We start from the raw sequence: 20278 nt of genomic DNA, 5'->3' as shown, positions 1-20278 counted from the left end.
ATCAATATGTAAAAAACAAAAAGAAAAAAAAACCCTCAATCCTTACTTTACATCATATATAAAAATCAACTCAAATGGGGTATAGACCTAAATATAAGAGCTAAAAGTATGCAACTTCTGAAAGAAACCATACGCAAAAACCCTTAACTTCAGATTAGGCACAGATTTCTCAGGATGTAAAAAGCACTAACCATTGAATTTGACTGTTGGCTACTTTCAAGCTCCACCACTCCCCTTTCCCCTTACCCACATCTGGGCAAGATGATGAGAAAACTTGGATTCTCCTTCCGTTAGCACTGGTGAGAAGTTCAAATCATATAAGCCTCACCCATACAAAGGAATCATTACCCCAGCCCTACCACCTAACCACCATAGAACCCCAAGTCCTCCCTGATTGAAGTCCACTTTTGGACTTGTGTGGGAGCCCACCCTGCTTTGTCTAGAAGACCTCATTATATAAGTAATAAACCTTTCATACCTTCTTGGTGGGGTGTGTGTGTTCATCAGTTTTGATATCTGAACCAAATATTGGGTGGAGGGTTCCTACTCCCTCTGTGGGGTGACCACAACATCATCTTCTTTCCCTCCCTTTGAGGTGCTAATATTAATTTATACCTCACTTAATCCTGTAAATACTTATAAAGTACTTCACCTTTAAACCTAATACTTACCCAAAGTACTTGGAGAGCATTACTGTACCAACTAATCCCTCATACAAGGTTCATGACTGGGCACGCATGCCAATCACAGAAATCTTGTGGTAGATATGGACGTACGTATTTCAGTATAAGCCTAACATCCTGTTAAGCTCACATCTACCAACTTCCCCATTCACTGGAGCATTTGCATTGCCAAGACGGATCATTATTTTACTCCTTCTCACACCTTCCTTAACAGATGTACTGCATAACCACTTTAGACTTTTCAAAAACGTGGCCCAGATTCATGGAAGCATATACTTTGGGGTAGACCTGAGATTGAATGCCTGCTTTTTAATTTCAAATCGAGCTACATTTCCCCTTGGGAATAGTCAACCTGTAAATTGTGGAATCTGACTAGTATAGTGTCTTTAAAGAGACATCAACAGACTTATGCTTCAGGGGACACAATTTACATTGAATTCCATGCGAATGGTGCCTCCTTTGGATTGTGAAAAATGTCCACCTGCCCAGAGTACCTGCCATTCATGTCCAAGCTGAGAAAAAGCCTATCCTAAATTAAAGATGTGTTGCTTTGAAGCCCCACATGAGTGACTCATTTATACCAAAGCAAAAGCCAAGATGTATGTTGCCAATATGACAGATGAAACGTATGAGTTTTGTTGGAATTTCTAAAAGAGTTATAATTCCTGACTTTTAATTGATATCTGAGTCTCAATCATCTGTGTGGCACTCAAGTATTTGCATTTTTATTGAAAACTTATTTTAAAAAGTCCTTTATCACCCAAAGCTAGAACCTCTAGTTGAGAAAATTAATTGGTGTGCTACACCCAAGCATGAAGAATTGGTCTCCTCCACACCAAGGTCTTTCCCAGCTGCTCTCAATCACACCCTGAGCTAGCCTAGCTGTCAAGTTGACTATTGCTCTTAGCTCTCATCAAATATTTTTTTTAACATCTTTATTGGAGTATAATTGCTTTACAATGGTGTGTTAGTTTCTGCTTTATAACAAAGTGAATCAGTTATACATATACATATGTTCCCATATCTCTTCCCTCTTGCATCTCCCTCCCTCGCACCCTCCCTGTCCCACCCGTCTAGGTGGACACAAAGCACCGAGCTGATCATCCTGTGCTATGCGGCTGCTTCCCACTAACTATCTACTTTACGTTTGGTAGTGTATATATGTCCATGCCACTCTCTTTGTCACAGCTTACCCTTCCCCCTCTCCATATCCTCAAGTCCATTCTATAGTAGGTCTGTGCCTTTATTCCTGTCTTGCCCCTAGGTTCTTCATGACTTATTTTTTTTAGATTCCATATATATGTGTTAGCATACAGTATTTGTTTTTCTCTTTCTGACTTACTTCACTCTGTATGACATACTCTAGGTCCATCCACCTCACTACAAATAACTCAATTTCGTTTCTTTTTATGGCTGAGTAATATTCCATTGTATATATGTGCCACATCTTCTTTATCCATTCATCTGTTGATGGACACTTAGGTTGCTTCCATGTGCTGGCTATTGTAAATAGAGCTGAAATGAACATTTTGGTACACGACTCTTTTTGAATTATTGTTTTCTCAGGGTATATGCCCAGTAGTGGGATTGCTGGGTCATATGGTAGTTCTATTTGTAGTTTTTTAAGGAACCTCCATACTGTTCTCCATAGTGGCTGTATCAATTTACATTCCCACCAACAGTTCAAGAGGGTTCCCTTTTCTCCACACCCTCTCCAGCATTTACTGTTTCAAGATTTTTTGATGATGGCCATTCTGACCGGTGTGAGATGATATCTCATTGTAGTTTTGATTTGCATTTCTCTAATGATTAATGATGTTGAGCATTCTTTCATGTGTTTGTTGGCAATCTGTATATCTTCTTTGGATAAATGTCTTAAGACCTTTCTTTTGGGCTTACTCTTTTCTCCAGCTCAATTCTATAGTTCTTAACTTGTGATGATAGCTCCATTTTTTTTAATAAAAGCATATCAGAAGGTTCATTTATGCTAGCAACCTGACTCTATCTCGTTTTTTCTAACTGATCCTTGCTACTTCCAAGCATTCATTCATTCTCTAAGCAACACCACAAGGCTTGATGTAAACATACAGAAAGTACTGGAAGCAACTTGATATCCAGTATGACTTCTTCTAAATCATAAGGGATTAAACTTCTTTAAACAGACTGGAGAGTTCAACAATGAGTTAGAAACCTTGCACTCTTCTAGTTAATATTCAGTATCAAAGACAGCACACAACCTCATGACTCCAGGCAGAACCGTGCTTGCTATAGGATATATTCCATGAAAGTCATTGTACTGATTTTTATCAAAGAAACTCGGGGCTAGTCATGCCTGTTTAATACCAAAATATCTAGTCAATTCATCACTGAAATAGAATTTTAAACAGAGACCTTTAAGGACTACTTATGCAAGTCTGTAGTTTTACAAAATTTGGAACCAATGTCTACAGAGTAAGTGATTTGTTTCAGGTAATAAAACTACTTAGTGGCAAATAAGACTAAAACCCAGATTTTATGACTCATACTGCAGCAGTCTTTAATCATGATCCTTTCTTTTTACCGGCCCCAAAGCCATCCCTTTGACCGCTTCATCTGGTAACGCACCCAATTTTCCTTGGGAAACAATTCCTCCCCTTTTCTGTCAAGTGGACCAGACAGAGCTGACTCCCTCTCCAGTGCCAAAAGTTGGCATGTGACCCAGTTCAGGCCAATCAGAGCCAAGGACACTCAATTCTACGACTATGTTTCTGGTTCACATAGAGGTATTCTCCCCACCACTGAGGTTGTTGAGAGGATAGACTGTACATCTGGAGCTGCTGGCAGCCACCCTGCCACCTTAAGGAGCAAGCCTGCCTTAGAATGGAGTCAACCAAGAAAGGCAGAGGGCACAAGACTGAACCTTGGTGATAGTGTTTGAGCATCTAATCTGGCAGTGCCTAAGAACTCTGGGTTCACATGAGCCAATAAATTCCCATTTTGCTTAAGTCAGCGTGAGTCAAACTTCTGTCTCTTGTGATTGGAAATTCTAAGTAATATAACTTCCAACTATACCATGCCATACATGATCACGTTTTGTAAAAAAGGAAAGAAAGCCTATCTAAAACTAATCAGGCATTCTCTAATCATAGCACAGATCTCTTTTCCTTCTCAATGTTATGCTTTGATACTATGTAGAGTGCTAAAAAATATATTTTGTTCTGCTTTAATTTTGAAGTAAATGGTACGTTTAGTCACAGGTGCTAATCCAACTGGAGTGCAGAGAACAGAACCCAGTGTCTGTTTCTCCACACCAAGGGGCTGAAACAAGGAAATCCAAGCCAGAGAATATATTAAAAAATACATTTTTAAAATCTTCTTACAGAATGCTATGTATTTTAAAAAGCCAAAAAACCAGTAACTGTGAAGAGATAGAGAGTAGATTAGCAGTTGCTTAGGCCTAGGGGAGATAGAGGGGTTGAGGGAGGTAATAGCTAAAAGTGTAGGGTTTCTTTTTGAGGTGCTAAGAATATCTCAAATTGATTTTTTTAGGGTTTCATAATTCTAAATACACTAAAACCCATTGAATTGTAGTGGTTTCAAATGGAAGAATTGTACGACATCCTACCTATATACAAATTATATCTCGGTAAAGTTGTTACCAAAATAAAATAAAATAAAATAAAAAGTTGCAGTCTAAGGAGTGTACTCTTTCAAGGACCACACGGAATTGTTTTCCTTTTAATGTGGCAATGATATTGTAAAATTTTCTATAGAAAAAAATAGAAAGATAATTCAGTTTTTACTGTAGCAGAGTTTTTCAGACTTTAATTATTGCTGCCTCTGGCTGTGGGCAGGATGGGCCAGTTGGTCATATAGGCTAAGTCACGGTGGTCTGGCTCAGAGAGCAAAGCAGTGACTCATTCAGATTCTTCTCCTTGGGGCCTTGGGGCAAAAACAAGATTTGATCCTGGATGAGGTCTATTGGTCTGGGGTAATCAAAGCTTCTGGATAACAACACTGTAGCTCTTATCACATGCTGTGGCTATTGTGTTAACCTGCAACCACTGAGGAGAATATTTGGAGGTTTGGAATGGGTCAGTGTAAGAGAATATCCATGAACTTAAGCTTCACGGTAAATTCCTTTGACATATTTCTAACCCTAAGCCTGGAACTAGCCATTCACCTAAATTATAAAATTCTCTAAGAGTGAGTAAGAGGAAGGGGAAAGGAAGAGGACCCAGCTACCAAGGTTTATGTTATGATGAAGTTCAGGGACCAACTTGGACATAATCCACCAATGGGCTTCAGTGGTCTATAAATTGGTCATTTTGAGGCACTGATCAAGTAATCCTTTTATCACACATTATAGGTGAGAATAAGGTTGTCTAAAGGTAGGATGTCAGCCCAATGTCACAAGTAACTGAGCAGTCACAAGCAAACTTGAGAGGTGGTTGAATATTATGTGAACTTCCTACAACCATGGGTCAATTATCCATGTCTTAGATGTTTGTCAAGGCAGCATGGAAAGTGGCCTTTCCATGCTTATCTACCTGGCACTTAACACAATGAAAAGGATGGCTGTAAGCTGTTTGGAAAATATTTTGAGAAGGATCGTCAAATTCTGGTTCTAGAGGATTATTGGATCAAAGATGCAATCACTTGTTGAAATGGAGCTCTAAATGGCCTTTGTGTGCAGAACCAGACAGCCAGAGACTCTGCATATTGAAAGCTAAAATAGTAAGAACCTTAAATCCAAGGAGGGGCAGCTCACCTCCCCAACCCTCAAAGAATAAAATAAAGTGCAAAGAAAACACTTAGAGTTAGACCTATGGATAATTAAAGAGTTTTCATATGTGTTGGAGAAGACTCTCACATGGAAGCTTCTACCACATCTAAGATAGAAGAGTAAGCCTCCCTCAGAGTCCTTTTCTCAGCTACTCTAAGGTCCTATCCATCTGCATCTTCCTTTCCTTTATGACATTAAGTTTCCAGCCTTTTCGCCAACACTAACAAACTCCACTTTTTTCTGAAGTGGCAACAGCCCAGTTTGCTATGTGGGAGGAAAGTAGATCTTAATAACCTTAAAAGTAGATACTGTTAATACAAAAGGATTATTCAAATAAATCCACTCTGTTCTGTTGACCTTGTCAAAGTTTCCTCAAAGAAGATGTCTTTTCCTCTGAAGGAACGGAACCCTGAGAGACCAATGGTAGCTACATAACAAGCAGAAATTGGAGCTGAAATCTAGGTCCTCAGAGTTTACCTCTAAATAGAGAGAGAAATATTAACCTTCAGAAAAGATGAAAAATCACTAATTATGAAACATCTAAGTACTGGTTATCTGAGTAAATCACCAGGAAAGTCTCTTGGAGGGGCTTATCACGTTGGCAAGGGCTCTATGACTTTAATTTCATTCGCAACTGTTTACTGATATTTCTGTATGACATTGTGAAGCCTGGAGTGAATTAATCAAGTGTGAAAAGTCTTAAACATGTTTTCTTGACTGGAGTCTACTGTGTAGCATTAACAGTGAAGATAATTCAGCTGGGCATATCTTGATGGACTGTATTAAGCTTCATCGGAAGAACTTAGCAATAGCACTGAATAACCTCCATTCTGTACAGTAAGTACATTTCCCTCCATTCTGTACAGTAAGTACATTCTGTACAGCAATTCATTTTTACCTTATAAGGTAGAGGCCCTGATTATACAATATTATACTTGTATCCTCCAGTAGTTTTTATCCCAAGTTACTGAGAAGACAGAAGAGGCTTATTAATGAGGGGGAAAATTTTTAAACGGTTCCACATATTATGACTAGCTGGAGTCTCAAACGTTTGGAAATGAACAAAAGGGCCCAAGTGAAGAAATGCTATAGACTGAATTTGTGTCTCCTCAAATTCTTATGTTGAAACCTAATCCCCAATGTGATGGTTTTAGGAGGTAGGGACTTAAGGAAGTGATTAGGTCATGAAGGTAGGTTTCTCCTGAATGGGATTAGTGCCCATATAAAAGAGACCACAGAGTCCTCCTTTGCCCCTTCTGCCATGTGAGGACACAGGGGAAAAAACAGCTGTCTATGAACCAGGCCCTCACCAGACATGATTCTGCCAGTGACTTGATCTTGGACTCAGCAGACTTCAGAACTGTGAGAAATAAATTTCTGTTGTTTATAAACCACCCACTCTATGGTATTTTTGTTTTAGCAGCCCAAACAGACTAATAATCAACATTCAGGATTAGCTTATTTACTGGTTAAGGTGAATTAGATAATATAGCAGGGCTACCTCCCTCCTTTCCTCTCCAAACCCAGACCTTGACTGATTTACAGACTCATTGGCAGGTAAGATAACTAAGTGAATAACTAAGACACTGCACCAACACTACTATGTACCAAGTATATGTAGTTTCCTGCCCACAAAGTTATCACTGCCTAGCAGAGGGAAATACCTGGGTGCAATATGGCATTGTGCAAATGTGCAAAATTTGAAAATGTGCAGGAAGTGCAAAATGCAGCAGCATCTGTTAAGCTTGGGAAATAGGGGAGAGATCGCCAAAAGCTTGAGGAGTGTATGAACAACAGATTTACCCAACTGTGTTTGAAACTGAGCATATGAGACACTAGATTTAAAGAGTGACTGAGCAGTTGATTAGCAATCTAGACATGAGGTGGTCACCATTTGGCCCGGATCAAGGTTCTGAATTAGAAGATGACAAATGGGGAGAAGGGTTGGCACCTGGTGCTATTTTAGACATTGAAGATAATAACCCAGCCACAACTCTATCCACTCTATGAGTCCCAACCCAAAGCCACCTCCACAAAGGCTTTCTTGACCTACCTACCCTCCCTACTATCTCCTGTCCAGGTGGCTCTATACCTCTTCTGAAATCCCCATAGATTTTATTTGTACCTCTCTTATGCCACCTATCATAGCCTCCCTTGTTCAAAGTTACACATTCCTTGAGGGCAGAAAACCATGTTTATATCTCCCTCTGTGCTGTATACATAGCAAGTGATATATATATATATATATATATATATATATATATATATATATATATGTGTGTGTGTGTGTGTGTATATGTATATATTTAATTAAATGAGGGACAACTTACTAATAACTTAAAGTCTCAATGTGACTCTGCCTTGGAACCAGGCATGATGTTAACAGTAAAGGGATCAGTCACAAGATCATCCTTCTCTATTCTTACTACATCCCTCCAGAGGGAAGCACATTTGTGCCTTGTTAGTTCCACTACACAACACAGTCCATTAAGTTTCCATTCTCAGTGATACCTTGTGTGGCACAAAATCATTTATCTTCTCAGTTTCTGCTGTTCCAAACCTTCATCACACAGGTCCCTTCCCCAATTCTGTTCTCTCCTCTTTTTTCATTTTAGCCAGATTAAAACGTAAAGCTCCATACTTCAAAGAAAAATGAGGCTGCCAGCTGAGACTTCCCTTATCTTCCTGTTCTCATTTCTTGACATCCAAACACAGCCACAGTTGTATCAACATTTTACCATGAAAATGCACTGCCCAGGTTTCCTGCTGCAGCAAGCAGAATCCCTGAGGACTCCAGCTGCTGCCCCTAGGGGTCCACCCCTTCATTGGTTTGAGGCCACACTGCCCATAGGCTGCCCCCCAGCCAGGGAGTGAGCATGGAAGGGATACTGACCGGCCCATTCCTATGACACATAGAACTTCTTTAACTAGAGACTTTGACACTCCATAGGCCTGGCCCAAACTTCCCTGGAACTGTGTTAGAGAAGAGATACTTCCTGCCTAATCCTCCTTTCTTCCCCTTTCTTTCACAGGTGTCAGATCTCCACCGAAGTCTGAAAGCTCTCCCTACTTACACTTGCTCCTTATCCTTCACAAGTGTTTTCCCCAGTGACTCTTACACATCCAATCACATCTTGGTGTCTGCTTCTTGGAGAACCCAAACTAACATACTTCTTATCACAAAATGAGGTTTTCCCTTTCACCTGCACAACTGCCCAGGACCTAGTTCCTTCAGTGACCTGTTTGGTCTCCTTTATCTTCCCTCATTGTAGTTCTTTCCCTTTAAGCCCACATGTAAGCTCAAAAAGCCCTCATTAAAAAATGAAAAGGCCCACCTCTAGCAACTGACATCTCTTCCCATGTCTTCTCATCCAGGCTTTTCCTCCCCTCCTTTATTCTTTAATCAACTAAAATGGGCTCTGTACTCATTCTATTAGTGGAACTGCTATCCCTAAAATCACCCATGACCTTCTAACTTCCAGAACCAATGGGCAGATTTTAAGCCTTGAGTTACTACATTTCCATGCTGTATTTGGCACTATTGATCATGCCTCTCCTTCCCCTCCTGCCTCCACCACCACGACAAAGGCTTTCTCCTTCCATGGTCCCCCCAGAACACCAAGCTCTTCCAGTCTTCTTTCTACTCCAGTGGCTGCTTCTCAGCTTCCCTCACTGGAACCTCTATCTGTTCAAGTCAAAAGTTCAAGCACAGCCTCCCTTTGCACTTGTTTTTCTGCTCACTAAACTCTTCCTGAAGAATCTTATCCATTCCCATGGTGTTAACAACCTATATGCTAATGATTACCAAAAATTCATATCTGTACTGTGGGTTGTAAATACTTAGATCTATTTGTGAAATGATGACAGACAATTGCCTTGAAGTTGACATGGCCACGTCTGAACCTACTCCTTCTTTACCTTCATATGCTTTTATTCTTGTTCCTTATCTCAGGTGTCAGGAGCATAAAGACACAAACCTGCAAGTCACCCTTACTTTTTCCCTGCAGTTAGAAACAGCATGGATGATAGTTTCTAGCATAAAATGCTGAGCGGGAGAGCTAGAGTGTCCTGTATATAAAAGATAGGAAACCCAGAAAGAAGATGACAAGAGAAAAGCAGAAAAATAAAGTCGAACACAATAAAAATAAAAATTGGAAGGGCTACCTGTTCACTTCTCTGCCTTTAGACAAATAGAGAAATAGTCTTATCCCCAATTTACCGATGAATAGCTTAGACCCCGAGTGATTAACCCAAGGTCACCCAGCAAGTCTGTTGTAAAAGGGAAACTAAGACCCAGGATTCTGGTGTATTAGTGCAGTGCACCTCATGCTACAAGATGGTGGCTGAAGGGTGACAGGGAATAAATGTACTGGAGGCCAGGTCTTTCAGCAGAGGCTGCCCTACAACAATGGGACACACACATCTTTCAGAGAAAGCTCACTCTCCTCACTCCATGCATCTCTGAACACAGAGCTTAATCTCAAACACTTTCTGGCAGACAATATAGCATCTGTAGAAACAGATCAAAAGGCAACTTCATCTCCTCTGCTTATTACCTGAAAAAAAAATCAGTGTTGTCTCCTGATGATAACCCACCCCACTACCACCAAGTTTGAGAAGCCACTTGGGCAAGTTAGTCTCCTAAAATCCACGGACATCTGGGAACATCATTTCATCACAGCAATTTCACTGGCTGCAAGAAAATCATGGTGGAGGGAGTTCTGGCTGCCCTAAACCTGACAAAACAAATTTCAGAGAATTACACACTATCTGACCAAACATGATCATTGATTTCATTGAGATGTTGGAGAACGTGCTGAAGTTATTACAAATTCAATATTTAAAAGTGTACCAAATCACAATATTGTAGAGTGGGCTCACAGCAGATTCTAGAATTAGGACTTTTTAATGAACATTTTGCCCAGCCATGCAAATAAGCACACTAAATTCACCAATCCTTAGAAAAAGAACTTTTACACATGGGTAATAATATTGTGTACTGACATTCAACACAGGAGGCCCTGTGAACATTTCACCTGAATTAATCTTCTACAATCCTATGAGGGTTATTACTTTTTTGCATATGAAGGAAAGAAAGGCTGGAATTACAATTCGGGCATTTCTAACCTCAAACATCTTGCTTTCCACTGTGTTCCAAGACTGGCTATAAAAGAATGATCCTTTGGTCAATGATCCAATCCGAGGCTTACGTTTAATTATAGCTGACCACAACCATATCCTCTTCATCTCTCACCTCCTTACACACGCACACAAAGTGCAGAAGTGACATGGGAGCTACTTTCCTCACTTAGCCAGCCCAAATATTTACCTAGCTCAGCTCTGTTGACAAATTTGTATTGTCACATTAAGACATTTTGGCCGGATAGCAGCTTGAGGCTAAGGCTACCATAGGATTCTAGATTAGGTACAATCCTCTTCAAATTCATCCCTATGTAAACACTATCTTTATTTTCTTCATTTGCTTACACAAACCTACTCAAATGTAGACAGGTTTTATAGGGGTGTAATTTTTCAACTTTATTGAGAAAGGACTTATGTAAAATGAACTACATTCAACGTACAATTCCATGAGTTTTAACGGTTGTATATACCCATGAAATCATCACTACAATTAAGATACAAAACATTTCTATCACCACATAATGGGTTTTTAAAATAATTTTAGATTGTTATATAGTATTACACTTTCTACTTACATATTATTTCTGTAGGCCAGTCTACCACTCAAAATAATGTATTGTGGACATTTTTCTAAGTCAAATACAGATCCAACACATTCTTTTTAATAGCTGCATAGAAGTCCATCTTATATATGTACCATAATTTATTCATCCATTTCCCTGTTGATGGGCTTTATTCAGATTGTTTCAGGGTTTCTTTTTCCCCCTCATATTAAATCCTGTATTTTATCTCCTGCTGTTTGTACTAAAGTCATTGGTAAGATGTGACTTTTTTTTTTTTTTTTAGCTGCACTGGGTCTTCATTGCTGTGCACGGGCTTTCTCTAGTTGTGGCGAGTGGGGACTACTCTTCATTGCAGTGCACAGCCTTCTCATTGCGGTGGTTTCTCTTGTCGTGGAGCACGGGCTCTAGGCATGTGGGCTTCAGTAGTTGTGGCTCACGGGCTCTAGAGCACAGGCTCAGTAGTTGTGGCACACGGGCTTAGTTGCTCCACGGCATGTGGAATTTTCCCGGACCAGGGATCAAATCCGTGTCTCCTGCATTGGCAGGTGGATTTTTAACCACTGCACCACCAGGGAAGTCCAAGATGTGACTTCTTTTTCCTTAAAAGAAACTTGGGGTTTGAGTCATGGGTGTATTTTCCTTCCACTTACTTTCTTAGGTTGCATACAAGGAAAGCCTTATCATTCAACTGTTCATTTAATCACCTAATCCACAATATTACCAGCAATCAGAACAGATTTGTAATTCATGAGCAAAGAAGAGAGATCTCGCTTCACTGAGAAAATAGACAATTTTGTGAAACATTAGCCATTTATCTGTCAAAGTGGGTCATTATACATTGAACCACAGTAAGAAGCCACTATGTAGCTTCAATTCTTTTCATTTGTGCTTTAATAAAGCTTTTTCGTATCAGGTGTAAGTTTCATCCAAATTTTGCTATATTTCAATTTGCTTTTGACAAAACTAAGTATACGAAAATATTAATCAGGAGAATTAGAAGAATGAAGTTAGAATGCACAGTCAGCCCAAATTTTTTTTTAATTAAAAAGTCAATAATTGAGAAAACAGTGAAGGAGATTGTTTCAGTTTTTTGAATGTTGTTTCTACTATTATAATCAACGGCACAGTAAAATCTTTACACTCTGTATTTAAGTATTAATAATTTTGTTTCTATAGGACAGATTCCTGGAAATGGTCTTGCTGTGGGAAAGGCATAGATGTTTTAGAGTTAGTTGTAATGCTTTGCAGAGGGACATCCTCTAAATGATCATATCTCACAAAGTGGTCACTGCTTCATCTTACATTGAGGAATGTTGTGCCTTACAATGGCAGTGGGAGCCCACGATCCACAAACAGCGACTTCAGGGGCCAGGGACGGTATCCTGTTCCTGGAAGGCAGCCACAGAGCCTCGTGTCCCCGCTGGTACTCTGAAGAAGTTCAGGAAATGAAGACAGGACCCACAGGGGCCCACCTGACGCTGCCCTGCCTCTTTCCCTTTGATTGCTACGGTGCATCTGATGGCTTCCCAGGCTGGAATCATCAAGGTTCTAGCTGTCCTTTCTTTCCTTCAACACACTGGGCTTAAGGCTTTCCAATTTCTGTTCCCTCAAGGTTTGTAGAAGGCCGGCTACTTCTGGTCATTCATGTATGAGCTAAGATGTCACCTCCTCAGGGAGACCTTGCCTGGTTACTAGCAGCCTAACAGAATTACCTTCCTGCACACCCCTCCTCTCCTTCATGCCAAGTTTACCTCACAGCACTTTTCATTATCTGAATTCCATTGGCTCTGTAGTCAAAATCCCTCCCAAACCTGAGTCCCTTTCCACCCATTACTCACAATAGCCAAGGGAGGGGGGACTTCCCTGGTGGTGCAGTGGTAAAGAATCCGCCTGCCAATGCAGGGGACATGGGTTCAATTCCTGGCCCGGGAAAATCCCACATGCTGCAGAGCAACTAAGCCTGTGAGCCACAACTATTGAGCCTGCGCTCTAGAGCCGCGAGCCACAATTACTGAGCCCATGTGCCACAACTACTGAAGCCCACGCAGCTAGAGCCCAATCTTCACAACAAGAGAAGCCACGACAGTAAGAAGTCTGCGCACTGCAACGAAGAGTAGCCCCTGCTCGCCCCAACTAGAGAAAGCCCGTGCACAGCAACGAAGACCCAACACAGCCAAAAATAAAAATAAATAAAAAATAAATAAAATTTTTAAAAAATGGCCAAGGGGGTTCCCTATCAAACCCAAGTAAATTCAAATTACTCTCCTGCTCAAAACCCTCAGACTGCTTTCCAGAGGTTTAGAGCCATAGTATCTTTTGATGGTTTACCAGGCTCTATCTGAGCCCCAGGCTACTACTGCTCAATCCTTTTCTTTCCATTCTTTCCTGGTTGACTCCACAGTGGCCTCCTGCTGTTTCTAAATGTACCAGGAACTTCCTTTACCTCCAGTCCCTCCCACTAGAACACTGAACTTACACATTCAGGAGACTCATATCCTGGCTTCCTTCAGGCTCAGAACAAAAGAACTCCCTGCACCACTTTGCTCTGCCTTTTATTTCTTCATGGCATTTATCACTAGCTAAAATTATTTTGCTTCCTTAATTTATGAATTGTTTTTCTACCAATGGAAAGTAAGTTCTATGAGGGCATGGACTTTTGCTCTTTCTTCCCCTTCTTCATCCTCAGTGACCAGCACATAGTCAGTTCTCAAAATATATTGCCGGTGAGCCCAGTGAAATTGTACTTGTATCTCTCTCCCCCAACTAGAATGTAAGCTCCTTGAGAACAAGGACCTCGTGTCTCTGGTTCTTCACCGTCTTCCTAGTGCCCACCACTGTCTGTGGCCTCTGACAGACTCTCAATAAGTATTTGTTAAATGAATGGAAGTGTGGCAGTTGGGAATGTGATGGTGATTATTTCTGTCTAGGTATTTGTTTGAACCACATTTAGTTTTAAAAGGATTTAGCATATTAAGAAGAATATCTTCAAGACTACTTGTACTGAGTTGAATAGTGTCTGTCCAAAATTCACTTGAACTTACGAGTGTGACCTTATTTGGAAATAGGGTCTTGGCAGAAGTGATCACATTAAGTTGAGGACGAAGGTGGTGGCACTTAATCCAGTGCCCGGTGCCCTTATAAGAGGGAAATGCCGATACACAAAGATACGCAGGGAGAACGGCATGTGATAAAGGAGACAGAGGCTACAGTGATGCATTTGCAAGCCGAGAACACCAAGGATTGCTGGCACCTACCAGAAGCCAGGAAGAAGCAAGGAAGTCTCCTCCCCTAGAGCCTTCAGAGAACATGGCCCTGCCCACACCTTGATCTTGGACTTCTAGAACTTCTAGAACTCTGAGAGTAAGTTTCTGTTGTTTTAATCCACCCAGTTTGTGTTACTTTGTTTTAGCATCCCTAGGAAACTTATAATACACCGTCTCTCTTTTTTAAAAAAATGTTATTAATCAAAAGATATAATGGTGTCAATATCAAAAAACAGTTAAGAGTTTGATAGTGGTTTAGAAGTCCCTCCATTTTGAATGTTGGAGATTCTATAAAAGACAAGATTGTTCAAGGTGAGAAACTAATGACAAACTGGCTTGGCCTGTTAAACATTTGCCTGAAGAAATGAGAATCTATTTCCAGGGAAATCAGTGCTCAGTGTAACAGCTGGTGAGGTGAGCAAACACACATTGCTATTAGCTTTACTGACAGAAAGTCAAGAACACAGAAGTAGTTGAGTCATATGAATGTATCCTGAGACAGCCTCTAGGAAAGCCAAGATTTATGTAACATGTAACACACCTAGACAGCTACACACTCATTAAACAGCAGTATGTAAGGAATGATGCTTACTTGGCCTACACTCATTGGGTAAAACAATCTTAACTGAAATCATCAGTTGACGTTATAAATATATATCACTAACAATACCTGAAGGGGTTCCTTCACCCAAGACATTAAAAAACATTGAGAAAATTAAGCCTATCCTATGGAAAAGTAACTTCATATATGTAGAGAAAAACACCCCCATGTCTGTCCCCACACTCCGTCTAACCCAGCAAACATATGAGGCTTAATTAGGAGAGAAAGTTAAGGCCAATCTGGATGGAGAAGTCTGGATTCCAGGAGAGAGCAGGCATAATATTCAGGTCTCATGGGATACTTCACGATATTTTGTGACACTGCAGAGAATGAGGAAGGAAAATACAATTCCTTGTCTCTCCTGGGAACAAAGCAAGTTTTACTCCTTACTGGGAATTTCTGCTCAAGCATATGAGAAAGGAAAAAGTGGAAATGGTCACAGTCCTTCTTATAGAAGTTTCTGATTCTCTTGTGTTAAATAATACGAAATTGTTCTTTTTGTCCGGCAAAAATGGTCAATATCAGCAATATCATATGGTTCGACATAATGCATTCCACCTGGATTTGCGGGGGAGGTGCTTTTCTTCTCTGATCCTTTGGGTGGAGGATTAACTTCCACATTGAAAAGTGAGGATCTTCCCAGGGTGCATCACACTATTAAACAAGTCCCCTGATGCAGCGCCTGGGCATTTAACTCTTTCACCTTTCTATGCCACATTAGCAAAGCTCAATAATCCTTGATTTCAGTAAAAAGGATGCTTACGTCAAACTTAGAAGATGGAATTGCTTTATATTTTTTTCCTCTAACTTGTGTATCATTTTTTTTTTAACGTAAAATGCCAGTGCATGGTAGTATTTTAATTACAACAACCGTTTGGGTTTTAAAAGTGCATGAAAATAGACTCTTTATTCTCTCTGAGCTCTTCTCCAACTAAAGCCAAGTCTGAAGAGGTGTCAGGGTCCACCTGGGGCTGCACTCCAAAGGGAAGCAGCCTGCCTAGGGACAGCTGATGGTCTCATATGTGCCGTTGGCCATGCTAACCTAATGTAGTGGTGCATGGTCACACTGGCTATCACTGTTCATTAGAGGTAATAAAACTGATCACTGAAATAAGGCTGTTTTTATTATTTTTGTCTTCATAGCAAAAAAGCTTGAAAACAATAACCCATTTGTCCTGAGGGAGAGATAGAAGACAACCTCCTAGGCTCTGAGAGGATACACTGAACAGCAACAGGTGGAAATCATAAGGTAAATACCAACCAAGAAGTACCTGCAGGAGAGTTGCTTATTTAACATTTATTGAGAACATTCTGCCAACCCCTCAGCTTTGTATCAGTTAGTCCCTGAGGTACTACTTGACATGGTTACTCTAAAGAAAAACCCATCCACTATGAGAGACCGTGCACAGGCCAACCTACCTTTTCCCACTGCTTCCCAGAGGCGAAGATCTCACTGGATCCAGGCAATAACGTTTCAGGAAGATCCATCACACATTCCTTCGGAGCCTCTCGTGTTTGCCGTGTGTTCTTATAACCTAGACAGCAAGAGCCACGAAAAGAAAGTGTGGTGGGAGCTGACAAGATAATGTAATGGAAATTTTTCCAACAAATAAGATGTGTGTTCAAATAAAAGGAAAAGAACCAAGCTCTCTGAAAACTACATGAACAACGATATAAAAGGTAAGGTCAGAAGTAGAGCCAAAAATAAGTTTTTTAAAAATGCTGAGGGCTTCCCTGGTGGCGCAGCGGTTGAGAGTCCGCCTGCCGATGCAGGGGACACGGGTTCTGTGCCCCGGTCCGGGAAGATCCCACATGCCGCGGAGTGGCTGGGCCCGTGAGCCATGGCCGCTGAGCCTGCGCGTCCGGAGCCTGTGCTTCGCAACGGGAGAGGCCACAACAGTGAGAGGCCCGCGTACCGCAAAAAAAAAAAAAAATTGCTGAGAAGATAAACATAATGCCAGCTGGTTGTGTTGATCTGTCTTCCTTCATAAGGGTTTTCTCTCTTCTTGATTCAATATAAGCATTGTTCTGACCCTTTCCAAATCCAAAGAGAAAAGTAAAATGTAATCATCATGTTTTACGTGTCTTTTCTGGAGCTGTATTCAAGATTTGTGTAGAGCATGTTATTGAAATATTGGCTTTTTTCTTTACCTTAATAGAAGAGTCTATTATAATAAAAGACCTGGTATCGATAAACATTAAAAAAAATCCTCCAAAACAAATGCAGAAAATACAAATGAAAGCCCTAAATGCCTTTTCAACTGAAATGAATTTTCATTCACTTTTTTAAAAGAGTTCAATTTCCCAAAGGAAGAAAAATAAGAGTATTTCTTACAGTTACATTGGTCTTTGCATGAGAAACTTTCTGCAAAAATTAACAATGACCCTTGATGCCCAGGGAACTGAGTAGTGATCATCCCTACTCTCAAAAGATGTCTTAAAAATTTGTAAAGACCCTTACAGTACATTCACATTATCAAGTCTTAAACCCTTTCAATGTCAGCGAACTGAAAACTCTGGCAAAATAAATTTTGTTTCCTGGCTTTGGTTAGCTTTGGTAGGTGCTGCTGGTTAATTCACTTACAGAGTTAATGACATCAGGTTGAACTTGAACCACGTGCTGCTTCACTCGGAAGACAAACACCACCCAAACCTTCCTTCCATCTTCTCTAACTCAGGGCCCTGAAGCCCAGGCAGAGCCCTGGCTATGAAAGTGATCGTTTACATCAAGAGATAAGTGCATTCGACTTGGAATAGCTGACTATACAAGCAACGTAAGTTCACGTCATCCATGTCATCTTTGGGGTTGAAGAACAGCATTTACACTTTCTTTTCAGACTTGCTATCCATTTATTTTGATAATGCTGTTGATTGGGTCTGAGTCAATGCCAGATATACTGAAAACCCTGCTGCAGGTGGTTAAAAGTTTACCTCTGCACAGAGGCATGGGCCAGAGAAACCTTTAGGATTGCCTGGAATTCCCGTATATACAGTCGGAGAATCTTTACCACTAAAGTGTGGGAGATTGGTATCTAAACTGTCTGCTCTCTAAAAAGTGAAAATCCTGGAAAGGCTTTCACTTATTCAACCTTGATCACTCAGGAGGAAATGAGAACTGAGTGCGGCAACTATGGCGACCATCGTTAAGGCATATACAGAGTCTATTTGAACAGCGTAAAAGAAACTTATTTGGCCATAGAACCACACAAGAAAACCATTCTACATTTGTCCCTGAGTCAGGGGGTGGGTATGAGCCCATGCAGACAGATGGGAGAATTTCTGTGATTAATGGAAAGACCAGAAGGAGATATCAGAATCCAATCTGGGGAGGTGAGAGAATTACCTTGCACAATTTGTTCTGTGACCAGCTGCAGGAGGAGGCTCTGAAGCCTCCAGATGCTGCCAGGTCATGGACCCCTATTGAGGGTGATGACTCGAATGAACTCATTCCCACCTGCATTGCCATGGGCCATGAGTAAAGCCCAAATCTGTTACCTGAGCCATGGTTAACTGAAGCAAGGATTAAGGCCCCTTTGGCAATGGGTGATCAACTCCCAAGAAAATGCACATAGGAACAGACTCTCATTTGGGCATATAATTCCAGGGGGGTTTGTGGATCCCCAAAGCCTCAGGTCAATACTCCCCGATGGTAGAGAAGCTGACCAGCAAAGAGGTGAACTTTGGGGAACGATTTCTAGTTGGGGGGCCTCACAGTGAAAAGCTGAGAGCTGACTCAGACTCTGTGGTGGGACGGGAAAAAAGAGAAGACAGTACCTCTCTTCCCTTTGATTACAGGTGAGAAATCTGTTGTGCTTCCTCATCCCAGCTCTGAGGCTCTTGGACCAGGAGGAATTGTGTAGCCGATGAGGAAATTTCCCATCCTACCCTAAGTTCTCACATATTCTGACAAAATCCCATCAAAGAAGGTGATATGTTATTTATAAGATTCCTTCTTGTGACCTTGAAAAGCCCAACTAATATACCTACCAAGATGTGAGGTGGGATGTTGCAGCAGGATTATTCCATTGCCTGCCGGAAGGCTGGCTTCTCTCTTCCCCACTGCTTCCCTGTGGCATCACAGCCAAGATGGGACCACCCACATGCCAGCCCTTATCCTACATACTGATTGTCTTTATTGTTTGCCTCTTATTGTGGGCTTAGAAGAAAGTTTCTGGGTAGTTGACCTCTGAAATGAGTAATCTGGTAACTTGGAAAACAAGTGCTAACAAAAGTTGCCCAATAAAATGCTGTGAGGGAGGGGAATTGCTCCTCATTAGAATTTGGACTCCTAGAATTTCCTAGCTGTCCTTCAGTGCACAGTGTTCTTGAAAAGAACATTAGTCAAGGTGAGTCACACCCAAAGTCACCAGGTCACAGGAATTGGAAATACCATGGAAGTCCACAGAGGTCAGGTCTAAAGAGCATTCAGGACACCACCACTCCCATCCTGGCAACACACACACACACACACACTCACACTCACATACACTGGTATACACCCGCCCTCACCTCCAGAGCAAAGGCTCATGTCCTCATACGGAACACTAAGATGGAATGAGGGCTGCTAAAGATTTGGATCAATGTTCAAATCAGAAGGGAGACTCAATAAAGAGGCTTTAAAAAGAGTCTTGAAGAAAATGGATCATCGCTTTTCTAGAATGAATTATCTTAAGGCAGAGAATTAGATGAGATTCATTTCTCATTTCTGGAATTGATAAGAGGAAATTTTCAAGAAAGGGTTAAAGGAAGGCCAGGCAGCTTTCTCAGCTAGATTATGAGAAAATATTTTGTCTTAGGAAAAAAAATACATTATCTGAAAAGTGACATTAGATAACCTGTAGCTGCTTAGGTAGAAAATTCTGAATGAATTTTCAGAATTGTTGTTGCTCACCAGTAATCGTAACAGCAGCAGTAATAGCAATACCCATCACTTCATCACCTGAACTCTCATCCCCATCACTCTACGTACCCCCAATCTGATCTCATCTCTCAGATTTCCCAAACTCCCAACTCCTCATATCCTTCCATTGTACCCTCTGGAATCACAGCCCTCTCAGAAAAATCTCTGCATCTTCAAACACGGCCAACGGTTTCTTTTTCCAAATGGTTTTAATGAAAATCTGGCTCTCTGTGAGCACACCGCTTTTCCTGGTGCCCTCAAGTGGATTGTTCTCCTTTCCATACATCTTGTACCACTAGACCCAGAGGTGGAGGATGATGGCCTCCCCGACCTCCTTATCCCACCAACACATTGTACCTCC

Source organism: Delphinus delphis, chromosome 9 (genome assembly GCF_949987515.2).
Source record: "Delphinus delphis chromosome 9, mDelDel1.2, whole genome shotgun sequence".
In the NCBI taxonomy this organism is placed as follows: Eukaryota; Metazoa; Chordata; class Mammalia; order Artiodactyla; family Delphinidae; genus Delphinus; species Delphinus delphis.
Note: the sequence above shows the minus strand (reverse complement) of the source record.